At 40.6% G+C, this 21,412-nt stretch overlaps 1 protein-coding gene and 1 pseudogene across 1 annotated transcript in view; both read right to left on the bottom strand.

The window, feature by feature from the left end:
- Positions 1-21,412, bottom strand: part of GRIP1 (glutamate receptor interacting protein 1) — a 609,495-nt gene that overhangs the window by 262,974 nt on the left and 325,109 nt on the right. The window lies entirely within an intron of this gene.
- LOC148093817 (U2 spliceosomal RNA) lies at positions 13,365-13,493 on the bottom strand (annotated as a pseudogene).

Genomic DNA, 21,412 nt, shown 5'->3' with positions numbered 1-21,412 from the left:
ACAAAATATCATTTGCACCCATTCATCCTGGTCTCTGGAGGAGGGAGGGTGGAGCAGAATAGATTTGCATGAGAAGAGAGTGGGGTTTGTGGCTCTAAGGAGAAAGCTTAAGGGACAGATGCCAGGATCCCCGTGTTGAGTCACTCTCCCACACAGCAGATACCATCTTTCTTGGGTGAAGCACTCCCCTCCATAGGGCATCACCCTAGGGGAATGCAATAGCCCTACCTTGTGGAGTTTGCGCCCTGCTGAGGAGTCAGCTGCTTGGGTTGGGGTGCAGAGATCTGGGTAGACTCAAAAGGTGTCGGTGACTGAGTTCTGTGGCTTTGGGTGGGAGTCATTTCCCCACTTTGCTGTGAACCTGACTAGTGCCTCTCCCTCTGGGAGATCCACAATTTCCACTCTCTGGGCTCCCAACAGCCCCACTCTCTGGACTCCTGGTGGCTCTACCCTGCTGAGATCTGAGCAGAATCCGAGATTGACTGAGTTGTGTGGCTCTGGGGTGGGGGCCTTCCCCCAAGTGTGACTGTTACCTCCCCCTCACAGGAAATCCACTAGCCCCATCCTCCCAACTCCCTGCAGTGCTGCCCTGCTGAGATGGGGATCCTAGGAGAATCAGGAAAGACTGAATTGTGTGGTTCTAGGACAAGAGCTGTTTTTACCTCTCATGCCCAACTGATCCAGAGCCCTCCTTTCACAAGGCCAAATCTTTGTTTGGGGCTAATAAACTCTGCTGGCCTCACCTGGACAACTCTGAGACACCGCCCCACCACAAAGGTGTGCAAGCACCCCCAGTCAGCGGCAGCTAGACTTGATATACCCTGGGATATTTGCTGAGTGGCCACAGACCCAGCACTGGCACCGAGTTTGAACCTGTATAAATCTGGTGAATACCACTCACTCCAACCTGGTGACTCTCTAAGAACATAACTCATGCAACTCAAGTACCACCAGAGGCTCTTTCAGTGACTGAGCCTAATAGGCAGCTGGCAGGTGGAGGCAGGTGGAGGTGGATCTTGGGTGCCTTGGAACTTTTGCTCACCTTCCCCCAGGTCTAGGGCTGGCAAAAGCAGTCTGGATTCGCAGCTTGATCCTTCCTATGTACACCCAAGCCCAGCAGATACTTTTATCTGACAAAATAGACCTTAAAACAAAGGCTATAGTAAGGGACAAAGAAGGACACTATATAATGATAAAAGGAACAATCCAATAAGAGGATATAACCCTTGTAAACATTTATGCACCCAGCATAGGAGCTTGTATATATATGTGTATATATATATGTATATAACAAATATTGATGGAAATAAAGAGAGAAATTGACAGTAATATAGTCATAGTAGAGGATTTTAACACCCCATTGACATCAATGGATCTATCTTTCAGACAGAAACTCAATGAGGAAATCGTAGCATTAAATGACACACTAGATCAGGTGGATTTAATTTATATCTTCAGAGCATTTCACCCTAAAGCAGCAGAATATACATTGTTTTTAAAAATATATATGTTTTTTAAGCTGTGGGACATTTACACCATGGAATACTACGCAGCTGTAAAGAAGAAGAATCTTGTACCCTTTGGGACAGTATGGATGGTCCTGGAGAATATTATGCTAAGTGAAATAAGCCAGGCAGCGAAAGAAAAATATCACATGATCTCGCTTATACGCGAAATCTAAAGAACTTAATAAACTGACGAGCAGAATAGATTCAATGACATGGAAGCATAGTTGAGATTGATGAAATATCAGAGGGAGGGGGGAGAGGGGGTGGAGGGGGAGAGAGTAACCAAAGAATTTATATGCATATATGCACAACCCAAGGACACGGACAATGGTGGGGAGAGTGACTGGGGAGGGGGAAGGAACGGGGGGGAACGGGTCATTGGGGAGAAAAAGGGACATCTGTAATACTTTAAACAAAAATAAAAATTATACATATTAAAAAGTATATATATATACATATATATGTTTTTTAAATTGATTTTTAGAGAGAGAGGAAAAGGGAGGGAATGTGAGCGAGAAACACCTACGTGAGAGAGAAACATCAATTGGCTGCCTCCCATACGCACCCCAACTGGGGACAAACCCACAACCTGAGTATGTGCCCTGACTGGGAATGGAACTAGCGACCTTTTGGTGCATGGGACAAAGCTCAACCAACTGAGCCACACTGACCAGGGCCAGAATATACATTCTTTTCAAGTGTACATGGAACACTTTCTGGGATAGACCATATGTTAGGACACAAAGCAAGTCTCAATAAATTTAAAAAGATTGAAATTGGCCTGGCCAGGCGTGGCTCAGCGGTCGAGCATCAACGTAGGATCCAGGAGATCTCAGTTCAATTCCCGGTCAGGGCACATGCCCGGATTGCAGGCTCGATCCCCAGTCTGGGGAGTGCAGGAGGCAGCGGATCAATGACGACTCTCTCATCATTGATGTTTCTATCCCTCTCTCTCTGAAATCAATAAAGATATATTTTAAAAATAAATAGACTGAAATTGTATCAAGCATTTTCTCTGACCATAATGGCATGAAACTAGAAATCAATCACAAAACTGAAAAACACTCAAACACGGAGGCTAAATAACATGTTACTAAACAATGAATGGGTTAATAATGAGATCGAAAAAGAAATCAAATGATATCTTGAAACAAATGAAAATGAGAACACAACCCGAAATCTATGGGACACAGTGAAAGCAGTCTTAAAAGAGAAATTCATAGCATTACATGCCTATGTCAGGAAACCTGGAAATCTCAATAAACAAGCTAACTTGACACAAATGTATACATTTCTAGAAGCATACACTCTTCCAACATTGAATCAGAAAGAATCAGAAAATCTGAATAGACAGATTACGACTAATGAAACTGAAGCAGTAATAAAAAAACTTCCAACAGCCCTGGCTGGTATGGCTCAAGGGTAAGAGTGTTGGCTATGCCCTGAAGGGTCTCGGTTTGACTCCAGTCAAGGGCGTGTACGTCTGTTGCAGGCTCAATCCCTGGCCCTGCTTTATGACTCAGCAATTCCAGTTCTGGGAGTATATCTGAAGAAACCCAAAGCACCAATTAGAAAGAATATATGTACCCTACGTTCACTGTAGCATTATTTACAATAACCAAGATTTGGCAGCAGCCCAAGTGTTCATCAGCAGGTGAAGGGATTAAGAAAAAAACACCTCATAGACATCGATAATGGGATGGTGCTTACCAGTGGGGAAGGAAGGTAGGGGAGTCAGAAGAGAGTAAAGGGGGGATAAATGGTCATGGAAGGAGACTTGACTTGGGGTGGTGAATACACAATACAATACACAGATGATGTATTAGAATTGTACACCTGAAATCTACATAATTTTATTAACCAATGTCACCTCAATAAAATCAATAAAAAAATAGGAAGTAGTAGTTGGAATTCAGAGAAAGAAACTACTCACAGAAGTCTTGTGGAAAATTATTTCAGACAACTCTTGTTAACTTCAATCAGTTTTAAAGGAAGACCATGAAATGAATGACATGCAAGTGAGCGCAGGCACACACTTCCGCCCTCACTCTGGTCTGTAAGTATTTGTCATGCTGTAAACTCATTTTTAGAGAGATGGTGAAAGACGGAGGTCCTACCTGGGCCCCTGGGGAGTGGACACTTAATTACATAGAGTTGTGACTTCCAAGGTAGGAAGCTCAGCGGGAGGCCTAACAGCCTGAGGTAGGGGTGGAAATGGAGAGGGAGGAAGAAGAGAGAAAAAGAAGTTGGTGAGGTTTCCAGGAATGAGCAAAGATATAGGCCTGGAGTGTGAATGCAACTCAGTTAGGCTTAAAGCTTGCTGAGTGTGTGAGTGAGTGTGTGTGTGTGTGTGTGTGAGAGATGCACACAGAGGGCAAGGTGGAGCTGAGGTGAGAGGAGAGTTGTGGATTTCTAAGGCCCTGCCAAAGAATCTGAACTTCATCCTGAAGGTCGTGAACTACAGAAAGACTTTAAACCAGAGCAGTGGCATGATCGTATCTGTTAAGAAGACAAGCCGGTGGCTCCAGGCGGAGGATGGCTGGGAGAAGGCAAAGGGAGAGAACGCCGGATCCGCTAGCAGGCTGAGGCAGCAGTCCCTGTAGGAGGTGACGAGGGCCTGAGCAAGGGCACGGCGCAGGGAAAGCGGAGATCCGGGGAATGTTAACGACAGCGGGTCAACAGGGCAAGTAACTGACCGATGTGAGGAGAGAGAAACAAAGAAGGGCCAAGATGATTCCCAGACTTCAGGCCCGAGGGGCTGCTGGAAGGGAAAGGCACTCGGACAAGAGAAGATAAAACTAAGAGGAGCATTTCCAACACCACCACACATCTGTAAAATTATGAGTATCAACTTAAGAAAAGCCACAGGCTGGGTGATACGATGCCTATCAGACATTAAAATATAATACAAACCTATAATAAAATCATCTGGGGGGAGAGGAGAAATGAAGAGTTATTTTTTAATAGTTACACAGTTTCTGTGGGATGATGAAGAATTGCCGATGAACGTTGTAACGGTTGCACAACACTGTGGATGTATTTCATACCGCTGAGTCGTACATATAAAAAATGGTTAAAATAATAAATTATAATAATAAATAAAAAGGGTAAAATGATAAATAAAGCAAAAGTCATTTGACAAAGGTATGAGACACACATCTAAAGCACATCCGAGTACTTAGAGGAACACAGTAGGAAACAAAGGAAGGACACGTTAATACCAAAGAGACAGAGGGTAAAACTGGCCAAGTCCTCCAAAAAAGTTAATTTAGACACATGGTGCAAACAGCAAAATAAACTCCAGTTCAGTGAGCACAACATGTAAACAAAGAACAGAAAATATCTAAAAAAAACATTCAGGTGAATGTTTGATCTGCGGATAGGAAAGAACTTTCAAAGCATAAAAGCAATGGAAGACATTATAAAGAAGATTATCAATAAATTTTCATATGTAAACAATCTGAATGCTAAAAAGGTAAAAGGTAAATCAGAATTGTAAAGAATCTGACACAAAATGAGGAAGGTTAATATTATTCTATCAAGAATAAAAAGTTCACTAAGATTTGCAGAGAAAAATGGACAAAACCTGTGAAGAAACAGCACAGTCGCGGGCAAATACAAATATACGACAAATGTATGAAAAACTCTTCAGTGTCATGAGTAATTGCAGAACAGCAAAGCAAAGGGCCGAGATGTGATTTTCATGTGTAAATTGAGAGTGCTCCAGTGCTCGAAAGCCCTCCGAGGTCAACTGAGCACCACTTTTTCAGAGAGCTCCCTGATGAGACCTTAAAAATGTTCCCATCTCCGATCCAGTAAGTGCCCTGTAGGGATCTATTCTAAGGAAATAGTCAGAAAGACAGCCAAGACTTATGCATATTATCATAGTCTCTTTTTTTTCTACTGGAAAATAAAGGACTTGAAGACCTCTTCGCCGATAACATCTTCTTACCATTATTCCTCTAGATAATCCCTTCCTTCCCAACAAGTCTCAGGCCGTCCCTGAACCCTGACCACAGTGCTGTCCCTGCCACACACTGCCACGGCATCCCGCAGCCCGCAGCCGGTCACTGCAGATTCCAGCTGCCTTCCTCTGCTCTAGATGTCTCGTCTGGACGGTGAGCTCCACGGGGTCTCTCTCTGTTATCAGCCCATCACCCAGCACAGCCCTCCACACAGAGCACTTGCTGAACGACCGCATGAGTGAACGAATGGCTGCTGAGAAACAACACTGCAACCGTTCTTACTTCTGACTTCCCTTTTCCCCTAAGATTCCTTATGCGGCTTCAGGATAAGTACAACAAAAGCTATTAAAATAACATCTTTTATACGGTTCACCTTCTACTCTAAAAGCCAATACTCCACAAACTGCGAAATACTTACTTTGTAGGATTTAAAACTAATAAAAACATCCCTTTCATATTTGCTTTCAATTTTTCAGTAGGAGAAAAATGAAAACAAAGTGAACCACCTCTGCACTTGCAGGCTGGCTCCCCACACACAAAGCTGTTCAAATTATGTCCACTCTTGTAACCAGTCTGTCCCCAAGGCCCACATGTTCTTGGAGATGGCCAACACGAGAGCCTTCATGTCACGGTTTCTATGCTGTAGCTGCTGCGCTGAGAGCTCCCCAGATGGGACCCTTAGATTGTGAGATGTAAGGAATATTTATTACTCCTGCAGATATCTGCACTTATTTCAACAGGTTAAAACATACCACGTGAGTAAGCAACGTGGAGAAAAACCTGCTTACACTCAGTCTCCAAAGTCTGATTAAAAATAGTAAACACAGTCTTTCTTCTCTGAGTAGCAGCAAGAGGCCTGTGATGTTGCTGCCGAGCCAATCGCTGTATTCAAAGAAACAACAGTGTGAAGAACTTGGGCTGGTCTATTCAGAGGCACTGATGATGACCCTCTCTGAGCACCTCCAGTAATACTTCTTTTAAAGAAGCAGATTTTTTTTTGTGGAAGTGGGAGAAAAGATGGTGGTGGCGTGCTCCTTCCTCCTCCCCTTTCCTGCTTAATCGTCTCTGAAACCTGGTGAGTGCCCCCACATTTCAACCACCCCCCAAATTCCTTTCAGTGCCCTGTAATGCTGCGTATTGAAAATCCATGAGTTTTTGCTAAAGCAGCCCTCCATCAGTTTTCACAGGAAAACCGCTATACTACAGAATAAAAGAGAAAATACTAGTGTAATTAAAAGTACATTTAAAATGGTTCTACTATGCTAGGTTTAAAAAAATCAGACAGGTATTTCTAATTATGTGTAATACTGAATGTTAACAGAGAGTCCATTTTGCCTGGCAGAGGTTATTAAAAAAGAGGTTTTTCAAAAGAAACACAGAGAAGCAATGGGTATTTGTATAACAGTCCCTATTCTAAGAATGCTATTAACAGTCTCAAAGGGCATATTTTCAGGATCCCTGTTATTGCCTTTTGAATATTTAAGGTGAATTGGTGCATCGAATCTCTGAAGCCCCCAGGGTCACTGGGCCTCATGGGACATGCAGCTCGAAGCACATGCCCCCCGCAGGAAAAATTCTGTGACAGCGCTCACAGTGCTCTTTACATCAATACCCGAGGAACAGAATTAAACACAGCTCCCTGCAGAATTAAAGGTGGCAAATTAAAGGTGATTAAAAAAACAAGAAAGGAAAAATATAACCCATCTAAAACTTTGTTTAAATTTTAGGTATCTGTAATGAAAGAAGTTCTTTTAAGATTATTTATTCAAGGCGATGCTAAAGATATACAACCTCAGAGTATGTTTCGTCAGTTTACTCTTAAGTTCTATTCAAAATTTAAATTTGCAATGCTTATTTCCTTAGTTTGGACTCAGGTAGATCAATGACAATCCAGCACTTCCCCGTGACGATCAAATGAATTATTTCCGGGGTAGAATAAAAGATAAAAGCAACCCCTCAGTGATTCTCTCAGTAAACTTCTCGCTCTTCTTTTTCTTTTCAAAACCAAACAATAGCAACCACAATATAAGACAGCACGTCGGGTAGAGCAGCAGCCGGTGGGTAGATACACCGAAGGTTAGAGAGATGGAAACAGCGGCATGAGAATGTCTTTATTAGCACTATTCACGTTGTATAATCCTATAGGGGTGCATAGATGTTGACACTGAGTCAGGATGTGTCCCTACACCTTCCTGAGCACCAGGTTTGCTAATGAAACTGTTGCACATGCTTTCCAGTCAACGCAGCCAAGTCGGACAAGCTAACGCCCTTCAGGAGCGCTCTGAGAGAGTAAGACAGGGAGACGGAGGGTGCGGGCCGGGCCGGGAGAAGATGCTGTAGGCCTGCTGGCTTTTCCCGCTGGTGAGGGAGGGGGGCAGGCGCTTCCCACAGCAGCCTGTGGGTACCACACATGAGCCAGGTAGGACCCGGGGCTGGATTCTATAGAAAACTGACAGTAATATACTTCCTTGCACCTTAAGATTGTACGGGAGTTTTAAAAGTTCCTTTGATAATGCTAAATCATAGGTCCAAAGATAGGATTTGATACATTTCTATTTTAGGGCTATAATATTTTTACTTTTTTAGAGTATTAAGAGGAATTTGTTTTTATGCAGCTCTCGAACATAAACACGTGTTTTATGTGTTCATGTAATATTCATATCCTTTTTACACTTCATGTTAAAAGATAATTAAAACGGTATGTCAGGTAGAATGGAAGAATATAGCTGAATATGTTTATGGCAATGAGAACTGAAATAAGCTTGTGGATTGTCCACAATGAAAATACATGAAGCCAGGTTATATTTATGTTTTCACTGAGTATATACTTAAAAACTGTATGTTTATATATTTTAAAATCCACAAATTCCTCTTTCTTTGAGTGTTGTAAACTACATTTAGTTGTAGTTGACTCCATCTACTGGCTAAAAATGATATTTTTTGTGAAAACATTTTTCTCAAGATGTGACACAGAAAATAAACACCATTTGTTAAATCTGATAAATTAGAAACATTACTATGCAACGTGATTTTCATAACAAGAGGTAAATTAATATAAAAGATCATGTATCATCATGAATTAGAACAGAATAAAAAAAGTAAGAATAAAGGCTCCAGGGGCATTTACTATACAGCAAAGAAAAGAAAATATTTTTTTAAAAAGCATCTTGAAACAAACTTTAGAGCTTATCTAAGTATCTGGTATCATATTCAAGGACAAAGAACTTTTCTAAATGATTGAGAAACAAAAACATCTCAGCATCTGTGAGATTTGTCAGATCTACGAGAAGAAAATGTTTTTTAATCAGTTACTTGCAAGATTTTTAAAGTATATTTATAAAAATTGTTGATGACTCAGGAGGAGGAGGGAACACTCATGTATTTGTGGTGAACAGACTCAGGACTCAGTCTGATCTTAACAGGGTGAAACAATGGATTGACAAAAGTTAATCCCTGGTCTATAGTCCCCAAACAAAAAGCACCAATACTGAAAGTTGGTTTTAATCCTTTTGGTGGCAAAATTTGCCCTGAGCTAACAAGAGGTTTATAAGTCTTTATTAATCCCACCTAGTATGAATATTTGTACCTTTCACTGTAGAAGTATTAATATGTTTGATTACAGGGAGCTGTTCCAGGATTACATGGGGGGAGCCATATGGTAATATAGGTGTCATTGTGCTACCCTCTAAAGGCTAATAGTTGCAAACACATCTGTCTTAATGGACTTCTGATAAGGGACTGGGAAGATATAACAAAAGTAAACTAAAAGGGGTAAATGTCAGTGCACACCTGTAACCAAAGATCCAACAAACAGGAGAAATACCAAATACAGGAGAAAGACTTAGTTTACCAGCATATTTAATAAAAGGAAGTTAGTTAGTACACCCACTGGCCCAGTCCTTTGCAAGTCATTTTATATAAATTATCTCTAATTTTGCAATAACTGTGTAAAGTAAAAATATTACTCTCATTTTATAGATGAGAAAACAGAGGCTGAGTGTGGCCAAGGGATGTATGCAAAGACCACAGCAATTACAGGGCAGATCCAGGATTGGAGCCCAGTTCTTTCTGACTTTTATGATAGTAGCTTTCTAACTACTCTGCCATCCAAAACAAAAACAGGAAGGGACTTGAATCTAAATCACGTTGAGAATATTGGAAGGAACTGGGAAAGTGTTGCCAGAAAATAGTATTTGCTGGGATTGGAGTGGAGAGTGGGGTTGGGGAGGGATTTAGAGGCACAATAGCTATCCTCAAGTACCAAACTTTTATGTGGAAAAAAAATAAACGTTTTTTTCTTTTTCTTTTTTTAAAATATGTTTCCCTTGATTGATTTTATAGAGAGAAAGGGAGAAGGAGAGAGAGAAACATCAGTTGGTTTCCTCCTGCAAGCACCCTGACTGGAGACCAGAGACTGACCTGGAACCTGGGTATGTGCCCTGACCAGGAATCGAACTGGCAACCTTTTGGTGCAATGGATGACGCTCAGCCAACTGAGCCACACAGGCCAGTGCATAAACATTTTTTTTTCTAATGGGAGCTATAGGGATTCAGATTTCAGCTCAACATAAGGAGACATTTTGTAGTTTTCAGAGACTGTAAGCTTCCAAAGGGCAGGAGTATTGGTCTATATTGTTCACTGATGCATCTAAGTGACTAGAACACAGCCTGTTCAATAGCAGTTATTCAATAAATATTTATGGGATGAATGAATGAGCTAACAAGAAATGAGAAATGTGAGTCTGTCGTCAGTGGTGGCCCCTCCCAGGGCAGCCATAGCTCCTCATATTACCTTGGCTTATCTTCTAGACCGAGTTGTACAATGGTTTACTTTGTCCCCTGCCACCAGCTGAGCTCTTTAAGCCAAGTGTCCTCTTACCCTCAGCATCTAGGCCAATGCTAGCACAGAAAAGATGCTCAATAAATGCTGGCTGAGTTAATGACTATGTAAATGATAGTAGATAATGAATGGTTACCCAGACTTGCTGCATAACATTGCATCTGAGGAAAAAAATCTTGCCTTGAAACACGCACATCACCCCGTTTCTTTATGTATAATGGAAGCGCTAATACCTGAGACCACACTATAATTAGAGTTGAGCCCTAAGATTTTAGCTCTTGGTCTAGAAGTATAAATATGTATAACCCAGGGCTGAGGAACAACAGCATCACCATCGAATGATGCTGCTGGTCACATTACAGAATACTAATTCTCCCTAAAAATGAGAGAAACATCCAATAAAACCTATGCAAATATGATTCCTCTGAGTATATAATGGTTATAGTGCAGATAATTCATGTACACAACTTTCTAAGGTTTTTATATAAAATTGCAATTTTGGAATAGTTTTAAGTTTATAAAAAATAATGAACATAGCACAGAGAGTTCCAATATACCCCACACCTAATTTCCCCTTAAAAGGGGAAATCAGTTTGGTACATTTGTCACAATTAATGAACAAATATTGATAATTATTAACTAAAGTCTGTATTTTACGTGCTGTCCTTTTTCTGTTTTGGAATCTCATCCAGGCTAACACGCTGCATTTAGTTGTCATGTCTCCTTGGGCTCCTTGTGGCTGACACTTTCTCGGACTTCTCTGGGTTTTGATGAACTTGACAATTTTGAGGAGCACTGGTTGGGCATTTTATGGAATGTCCCTTACCTGGGACTTGTCTGGTGTTTTTCTTGAGATTAGATTGGGTTGTATATTATCGGGAAGGAGGACACAGGTAAAGCGCCCCTCTCAGCACATCATTGAAAAACGCCTGCCGGCAGCATGACTTGTCCCTGCTGATCACCACCAGGCCGGGGCTGTTCGTGAGGCTTCTCTGCTCTAAAGTTACTCTTTTCTCCGCTTTCCGTGCTGTGACCTTCGGAAGGAAGTCACTATGTGCAGACCACACTTCAAAAGGGGGGGTTAGGTTTCACCCTCTAGAGTGTTTTTAAAAACAAGAGGGTAGAATTATGTCTTAAGAGAGCAGAGAAATAGTTTGATAAGATAAAAAATTTCTCTCTACCCTTTGGGAGATTATACACCAGTTGTAGGAACTCTTAGAATAATAACTAGCTGCTTATTAATTGGTGCTTTACGGTCTAAGACATTTCCAACTGAGAAATACTCTATGGTTTTCCTTTTCATTAGAAACAAGCTGTTCGGCCATAATGCCCTTTCCATTTTTTGCAAATCTGCCTTTTGTTGAAGTAAGTGGATATTTATTTGTTAAAACATATAAATGTGGTACATGGATGTGATATTTCCAAACCTGAACAAGTTGTTTCCAAACCTTCATATGAACTTTCTCACATCTATAAACAAAATGCAGAGAAACCAGTGGAACTTGAGAATTTACTGTTGCTATAACCCGAGTTAATGACCCAAAACACAAAGAAGAAATTCAGCCCACTCTCCCGTCATACACTCTGCAAGGCCTTATGATTAAAGGGAATCTTAACATAAATAATGCATGGTCAATAACATAGTACACCAAATTGCATTTAAAATATTCATGCAATTCTTTTAAAAAATGAGACTACAAATTGCAATTCAGACTGAGGCTTCTGAAGGGATACAATACATGAATGGGCCTGAGTATCTCTGAAATGAATCTTCTACAGGTTTCTGTTTTCCTGGATCGCTACAGCACGGTTTCTGAAAATACTAGATAATGTGGTATATTTGGATCAGATACAGTAGATCCGTCTTCAGAGAGTCTGTTGTGACTTTAGAGAACATCTTTTCCTTCATTCTCCACAGATAGTGACAGGATTTTCTAGACCAGTATAGAAAAAGTGCTGGGGACTGATTTGGAGTTCAGATGAATAAACTGCTTTAGAGCTTGTTTGGTCCGATTCCAGCTTTAAGGAAAAGTGTTTTCAAAGTGTTTGGTTAAAAATGTATTTAGCAGGAAAATAACAAGAACACAGGATTTTAGTAAAGGGTATTCCTAAAAGCCTCCACTTAAAAATGAAAGGCAAATCCCTAAAAACGGATTCAACATTGATGCGTCTCAGTTGTCATAAATAAATATATGTCCCTGAGAAATAAAATTGTGTAAGTGTTTATGCCGAAAGCTCTGGAGTTTCTAAAAATATATGAGAATAATTAAATCATCACGGAAGTTTTCTGAGCACTGTAAATTAGAAAATAAAGCACTGATCTCACCATAGATCAACAACAACAAAATTAAATTTTGCCTAAGCCTTGAAATAAATCAACAAAACAAAATTCACTGTGCTCTGAGATATCAAAAAGCCTAAACTATGAAAGGTATAACATATATTTACATTCATCATTGAGATTTTTCTTAGTAGAATAATTGAGTTCACACTGACCCAAGCCTTAGTAAATTGGTATGTCTTATAAACTGAGTAACTGTAAATCCAAGGGCACAAATACAGAAGTAATGGATAAACTAGAAATCCACCTACCAAAAATGTCTTTTTGGAACTCAGAAGTGGCCTGTTTGGTCTGCCACAGTGAGTTATACATGACAAAGCATGACTAATGACATTATAGTTTATAGACTGAGTTTAAGGAAACCCAAAAAGTTGTTTGCCAAGCTGCACAGAACACTCTGAGTCATAGATCCTAAACGAGTAAATAAAATCTGGACCATTAATTGCTATGAACAGAACAGAAAGAACACCAAATGGTTCAGGACTAGTATCATTTTTAAAAATAAATATTCATGTAGACCTACCACATCAGTGAAAAATTAACTGAATTCAACTACCCAAGAACTAGTTTTTTAAAAAGTAGTATTTTTTTAAATGAGGGTGGTTTTAAACCTTGAAATTTAATACAATACTTTATATTTGCTCAACATGCAATGACATGCACTATTTCCAAGCAGTCTGGTTTCTGACCACTATTTATGCTTTCATATTTTAAGTTAACCTTGGTACTTAGCAATTGGAAAAATATTTTACATTAATAAAATTATCATGCAGAATTATGGTACTCAAAAGAATTGGATATTACTACACTTGATCTTAGCCAAAAGGCCGAGAAGCAATTAGAATTGGATATTATCTATGGATAAAGCCTACTGATATTCTTAAGATCCGGTAAGAATCAGGAAAACATCAGAACCTTAATTTTGTGGGGTTTTTTAAAATTTATCTTTATTGTATTATAAATGTCTCCCTTTTCCCCCCATTGATCCTCTCCACCCTGTACCCCTTCCCCTAGGCCTTCACCACACTATTGTCTGTGTCCATGGGTTATGCGTATAAGCACATAAGTTCTTAGGTTAATCTCTTCCCACCCACCCACCCTACCTTCCCTCTGAGATTCGCCAGTCCGTTCCATGCTTCTTTGTCTCTGGATATATTTTGCTCATCAGTTTCTTTTGTTCAAGAATCTTAATTTTCTTAAAGTGGAATGGACAGTAGTAAACTCAACTACTCACAGCCAAAGCAGAAAATACCAAAGAAATGGAGCAGGAATTATCCCCTATGAGTCACCTGTCAGCAAGTGGTCTTGTTCCTCATAATATGTTCACTGATCACCTATCATGTGGCAGGTGGTGTGCTAGATATTGATACAGTGATAAGTAAAATGATCTCTATTCAAGGAATTCAAAATTTTAAAATGTAATGCACTAATAAGCTAGACTATACTTGGCCTAAGAGTTCCCTGGGGTATTTGTTAAAAACGTAGATTCTTGGGTTCCCCCTCAGAAGGATAGAACCAAAATTTCCAGCTCTCAGTGCCAGAAGTTGGCCAGCTTGTCTCCTGAACCCCCCTTTCAGTGTCATTGTTTACACTGTGTTGCTTCTCTGAAAAAAACATCCTCCACGTCCCACCACCCTCCCCACTCATCCTTCATAGTCCTGCTCCAATGCTACCTCCTCCAGCAACTTTTCCTGATCATCCCAGGTCGCCCAGAGAGCTAATTCCTTCTTTCTCTGACACTTCATTTACCCATTCCTATCAATGACAGATGTACCTGTTGTGTGATTTATTGGTTTACATATCTGCTTCCCTTACTGGTCTAGGGACTCTGTCCACAGAAACTGGGCCCCGTTCATCTCTGCATCCCAGTCCCTAGTATCAAGCTTGTATGCAGTGGATGGTCAGGAAACATTTACAAAATTATAAACAGAAAAATTATAAAGCCCCTTGATAAAGTTGGAATGTCCTTAGTCAGAGACAGTCAAGGGTGAGAAAATCCATTTAAATTCATCCTGCTGCCAGCACAGTGATCCGAAACAGTAAATGCCCCAAACTGCAGGGTTTTGACAAGCCGTAGAATTTTATTATTATTTTAAAATTTCCTAAGATGTTTTCAGTCATGATTTAAAAGTTCTAAACCAATGTAAAAAATATCTTTACTCTCTAAATCTACCCATCAGGTCTGTTCGGTCTGACTGAGATCTAATGAAGACATTTTTTAGTAACTAAAACTAGAATACAATTTATAACTTAGTGATTTGGTATAGGCAGGATGTAACATATGTGAAGTAAACATTTTCTGTTCACACTATATTTCATTGAAAATAATAATTTAACTCCTTGAAATACAAGTGTAAGAGGCCATAAGAATTAATGAAAAGAAACAAGCACAGAGGATCAGTAAATAATCTGAACCGGCTCGCCCTGGCCAGGTGGCTTAGTTGGCTGGAGCGTCTCCCACGCACCGGGGGCTGTGGGTCTGATTCCTGGTCAGGGCACAGGCCTGGGTTTCAGGCCCGCTCCCGGTCAGGCCGTGTTCCGGAGGCAGCCGATCCATGTTGCTCTCGCACTGAGGTTTCTCTCTCTCTCCCTCCCTCCCTCTCTCTCTCATCAGTGAACATGTCCTCAGGTGAGGATTTGTAAGAACTGGCTCAATTATCAACTCGAATGCCAGCTGTGTTTGTGTCCTCTGTACCTTTCGTTTTCCATTCTGTTACTATAAAAGTGTGTGTGAGAATATGTCTAAAATAAACATATCACATTGCCCAGCCGGGCGGGGCTCAGCGGTTGAGCGTCGACCTGGGATCCAGGCAATCGGGGTTCGATTCCCGGTCAGGGCACATGCCTGGGTTGCGGGCTCGATCAATGACTCTCTCATCATTGATGTTTCTCTCTCTCTCCCTCTCCTTTCCTCTCTCTGAAATCAATAAAGATATATTTAAAAAAAATATATATATATATATATCACATAATCTTAAGTGTTCTCAAATTTTCCTAAATAACCTCATTAAAGGAGATCAGCATAAAACATTGACTTCCTTTTACAGTTTTAAACTTAAAGATATTGTATAATCACCGTATTTTTTCATGCACAGTTTACAGTGAACATAAGGTTACCTTATTTAGTATACTACAAAAGAGCTGCACGCCATGACGCCTATTTGATGAGCATTTGTTAACATGACTTCTTCAGAAGTGTTACCCCTCCTATGCACTTGGGGAACGCTGTTCCCAGTCTTCCAGGTGGTCAGCCAGAAAATGGGAGCCAGCCTCGCTTCTTCCCTCGCCATCCATCCCATCCGCCCATTCACACCACCAGGCAGCCATCCGCCCATCCGCCAGGCAAATCAAGGGCCCACAGACGACAGTCCATAGCATCTCTCAGGGCTCTCTCCTCTGGCCTGGGCCCAGGTACGCTGCTCCTTAGTCCAGGGCTTCCTGTCTGCTTTTCCACCTCCCTTCTCAGCTGTGGCCAGGGATCCTTCTAACCGCCCACCTGAAAAGCCATCCATTATTTTCTCCTGCCAAGGGCATAAAAAGCGGTGCTCTTCAGCAAGGTACACATGATCAGGATGATCTGCCTCCCTGGCCAAAAAAAAAAAAAAAAATTGACTTGAAGCCCTCTGACAATACTTGCTGTACTACTTGCACTTTCTGAAATTTGTCACGTGGCCTCACTCCTCCTCAGATGGTTTTCATACTGTCCCAATCCCTAGAACCTTCTCCTCACTTACTGAACTGATACATTCCTATTTTATCCATTAGATCTGAGCTTAAGCATAATCCCACCGCAGCAACCATCTGATTGTAGCTCAATTTTTGTTAGTTTGTTTTTGTGTCTTTCTTCCCTCTAGAATCTCTTTTTCTCCTAATCAAAAACCCAGTTTCATCAGATCAGCTAAACTCAATTAAGAAACAAATAGAAAATAAATTCACATAGGCTAATAAGTTAAATTTATTTGAATTTTTTATGGTTCTCAAAGTAGTTTCACCTTGTGGGAAGGAGCACGTCTTTTCATCTCTGTTGCCCTCGGGTCGAGAGAAGTGCCTAGCCTAAGGATGTCAGACAGTAACATGGGTTGAATAAATGAATAATTGTCCACTTAGCCCATGCCTAAGACTGGTCCTGCTCAGAGCTGTGCCAGAGACTATAAAACATTAAAATGTGTAATAAGTGGGAATACACACAGAGTTATAAACAGCTTAATTAAGATAAACGAATTGCTGCTCCCCCCCCCCCCCCCCCTCCGGGCATCTCTGCTCTTCTCTCCTGTCCTCACTGACTCTGCAGTGGGAGCTTCGATGGAGACACTTTAGATCTAGGAGTTTAACAAGGGAGGAAACTGATTGCTTGGAATAACTTAAGAGGGTTTTTCCCTCACAGGACCATTCAATTAGGCCCAGGAAGTCCCTGGGGACCTCTTTGACCAAAAGAAGCCATGCTCACCAGGCATGAATATTTCACTCACCCACCTGTAATTCCTCTCCTTGATGGTGCTTTTCAGATTTATTTATACCCATTCTGTGCTATGGAGGATTTGCTGTAGCTGATACATAAGGTCAGTTTCCTTATCTAAAAAATTATAACTACAATCCCTTTTTCTCTGTCATAAAGTTCAAATGTGATAAAGTGAAACTACTTTGAGAAACCATAAAACAATCAAATAAATGCAACATTTTATTAGCTCATGTAAAAAATTCATTTATTTTCTATTTGTTTATTAATTGAGTTTAGCTCATTTGATGAAACTGGGTCTTTGATTAGGAGAAGAGAGATTCTGATGTTTTGGTTATCTGGTCTCTGATCTGGCTGTTCACTGAGGCTCCCGAAGGACATGCTGACGCTCCGGTCCCCCTCTTACCTGGGAAGTCCGGGGGCCAGAAGAAAAGCCTGGGATCTGCATGTTAATAAACACCTCTGGGGGGATCCAATAATCAGCCAGGTTGGAAATCACTGCTTGAGGTTTATATCCTTTAAGAAGGTATTCTTCAAAGTGGAAGCATGTAAACCATAGACATCTGGGCCACGTACAGGCTGAACTAAAATCTAGATGCTAAATATGCCTCCTCCACCCTTCCTGACTCAGGAGGAGTGATGGAAACAGAGGGACAGCCTCACAAACGCCACAGTCCCGCCTCTTGGGACAGGAGACTTGGCCTTGCCCTGAGTATTATAACTCAGCTATTAACAGTCTCTTCTCCTGACCCTTCTCAAAGCCAAATACACAGCCCAGGCGAGAAACTGGTCAACTTGCTGAGAACCAGATTACTATTTATATAACTCTGTATTCATGGCTGAGCATGTTCCAAGTTCCCAAAACCTCAGCCAAGAGTAATCTTTAGAAACACAGCTTCTTAGACCTGAAACTCTCTCTTACCCTAGAAAAAAAAAGTCCAGTGAGTTACAAAACACACATTTATACCAGCCTGTTTTTATTTCTCAACAACTGAAGACAGAATTTTCTTTTTCTTGCATTTCGTAGACAGAGGGCAGCATGCACAAGCCAACTGTACAGGCAAAAGTCTGTTTGCCAATTTTACAGAAAATGCTCTCTTTAAGATGTCTTTGTGGAATGGTCCTTTAAAACTTCAAAATGCTGTCCAGTCCTTTAGAGCGGGCTGGCATTTTGATCACTTTAAAAACAACAACAACAACATAACCCATAACATGACCCAGGACGGTGTTTATTTCTTTGGTTCAGAAAATGCGCGCCCGTGATGTCACCACGGCGCTGGAAAGGGTATCCACACAGCAGCGATGACAAGCATCATGCCAGAAAACCCAGTAATTAAAAACGGTAACTGATCTTGTTGTGCTCTGTCATTATGCAAATGCAAGAAATGCAGTGCCAGAGTGATTGATGTTACTGCCGCTGGAAGACAATTAAAAATTTAGTTTCCGGAGATCATTTTACAATGACCCTCTGTGGTTGCCTACGCCTTATAATGGTGATGCATATGGACCAGTAATTGTGTTGGTCTCATTTTATTACAAATGATATTGCACTTAAGTCCCATTGCCAAACAGAAGTAAGTTAGAGGACTTTCAAAGTTACTGATTTTAAATCTTATTTGATGTTCTAAAGAGGTCTCTTTCCCCGTTTCTGTGTTTTGGTTAACACGGCTACTCTTGGACCAGAGGGTAACAAAGCTACAATTCTCTTGTGCAGGGACAACTGCTAGATGGGACCCCGTTTCCAGGGAAGATGTGTTCTTACAGGCAGGGGCACTGACCACATCAGTGCCAGTGCGGTCATCACAACAGTTTCCATGGAGACCTGTCTCTGATGCACTTCGGTGACTGCTCTCCAAACCTCCCGATCCGTCTCCAGCTGCAGACCTTTCCAGGTACGCTACCTTCTCATGCTAGCTGGTCAGCCGCCCAGGCTGCGGTGATGTCCCTCATTAATGCCAAAAGACCCCACCATCCCTAATGGCCTGCTGACTCTGAGTTACCAGGAGCTACCAACACTGGAGAAATAAAATGAGGGAGGTTCTTCTAAGATGGTTACCGAGGATTTTTTCCAAGTTGTTGAGCTTGGGCCCACTCTAACTGTCTTATTTTACAGATAGAAAATAGAAGCCAGTGTGGCTAATATTTAGGGTACTCTTTCTAACAATTTGGAGGGAAAACAAAATAATTGGAATGAAAATTAAAATTCACCAAAGCTATTTTTATTTATTTTTTTAACCCTTACCTGAGGATATGTTTTTATTGATTTTTAGAGAGCGAGGAAGGGAGGGAAGGCGGGCGAGAGAAGGAGGGAGGGAGGGAGAGAGGGAGGGAGGGAGGAAGAAAGAAAGATGTGAGAGAAACATCAATCTGTTGCCTCTGGTATGCACTCCAACTGGGGACTGAACCCACAATCCTGGTACGTGCCCTGACCAGGAATTGAACCCACAGCATTTTAGTGTATGAGAAGCCACTCCAACCAACTGAGCCACCCAACCAGGGCACCTAAGCCATTTTTATAGAAGAATTACATTTGAGAACCAGTAGGAAAAACAAAGTAAAGCAGATTTCCTTCCTACAGAAATTTTCACTAATTTCTTTGTGAATCTGTGGGAAGAGTGATGGTAAATAAAAATGTTTCCTAAACATTTTTTCTCTTTTCTCATAGAGCACTCCTGAGATCTAGAAATCTGCAGAATAAATTTGGCAGATGCTATTACAGAGGCATGGAGTGACTCTATAATTTATGACCCAATTCGGAAAATTTTCAGAGTGAAAGAAGATGCCATTAATTTTTGTGCTGAGAAAACAGGTGTAAAGTGGGACTGACCTGGATGGATGCATGGTCACCACACAGGCATAAAACAAAACAAAACAAAACAAAACAAAACATTCTGAGGGCTAAACCATAACAGAAAGGCAATAATAATTCTGATCCCCAACTTGAAGACTATAATATATAAGAAAGATGAGTACTATTCTGTGTTGCTCCAGAAAGCAATAATAATAACAATAATAATGATAACAGTAATAATAAGAGGAGGAGGAAGGGAAATTACATGAAGGAAGATTTTTATACAATGTAACAAGGAATTTTCTAGCAATTACATCCATCCAAAAAGGAAATGAATTCTGTTAGGAAGATGTAGTTCCTCCCAGCCTCCCAAGAGGTATTCAAACAGAGGCTAGATGTTAACCAGTGAGGGATGCTACATAAATTAGGAGTACATGATTTCTAAGAACCAACTAATATTTTTACGATTCTATTTCACTAATAGGAACTTATTGTAAAATCCTGAGACATTACTACAATTCAATCCAAATAAACATGCTTATTTTAAGGAAGGACTTAAAATGTCTTATAATCTAACATTTTGCAATTAACCGTTTGCCCAAAGGCCTATGATGAATACACTGTTGAACAACTGACACATCATCAAGCTTGAGTAACTGAGTTTCACACAAGTTAAACCACACTGAACACTTTGCCATGAGGCCTTATTCTCAAAGAGGCCATTGCATTTATGTAAAAATTAATGCTCTCAAAATTCCTAGGGGCAGTGATGTTAAAATGAAAGAATTGAGAGGTTCAGACTCAGGTACAACTTACAGGTGAACCAGATGAAGAGCGGAGGGAACTTTGCAAGTCATTCTAATTCAGTTTGTTTATTTCCTTATAAGGACACCAGCCTAGGGATATAAAGCATCTTGGCCAATATCACACAGTAATTTAGGAGCAGAGTTGAAATCACAATTAAGTATGAATGTGAATAGACCATGGTAAAATTATTTTACCTATTCTCACATAAGAAAATAGAATATATTAACAAATTAAGGTATGAAGTTCTCTAATTTTATCAAAATAGGTAGTTATACATGTGGTTTCTGGAGTAAGTTTCTAATCCTTCTAGTGCCTAGAAAGTAAATTCAAAATAAAGGTAACAGCAGAAGTAATTAATCATGTCAGCTTTAATGCTCTTTAATAATGATATATAGTAATGTAGGATCAAAATCTCCCATTTTGCAGGTGAGAAGGTAAATGGTATGACCAAGGTCAAACAGCTAAAATGGGAAGTAGAATTCTAACCTGAGTCACGTCACTTGAAGATAAGATTAGTAGTATTTTCATTATGTTTGCCTGTTCCCTATGATAATTTTTGTTTCGCCAAAGCTATTTTCAATGTCATTGTACTGAAGAAGCACTATGATCAAATCAATAAAGAAGGGAAAAACAGAAAACCCTACACTTGTAGGATCCACTTGTCCTCAGGCCTTTGCTAACCTTACATCAAGCCATGGAGCCAC

This window comes from Miniopterus natalensis, chromosome 2 (genome assembly GCF_054644295.1).
Source record: "Miniopterus natalensis isolate mMinNat1 chromosome 2, mMinNat1.hap1, whole genome shotgun sequence".
NCBI classification, from domain to species: Eukaryota; Metazoa; Chordata; class Mammalia; order Chiroptera; family Miniopteridae; genus Miniopterus; species Miniopterus natalensis.
Note: the sequence above shows the minus strand (reverse complement) of the source record. Positions and strands in the feature narration are given on the sequence as shown.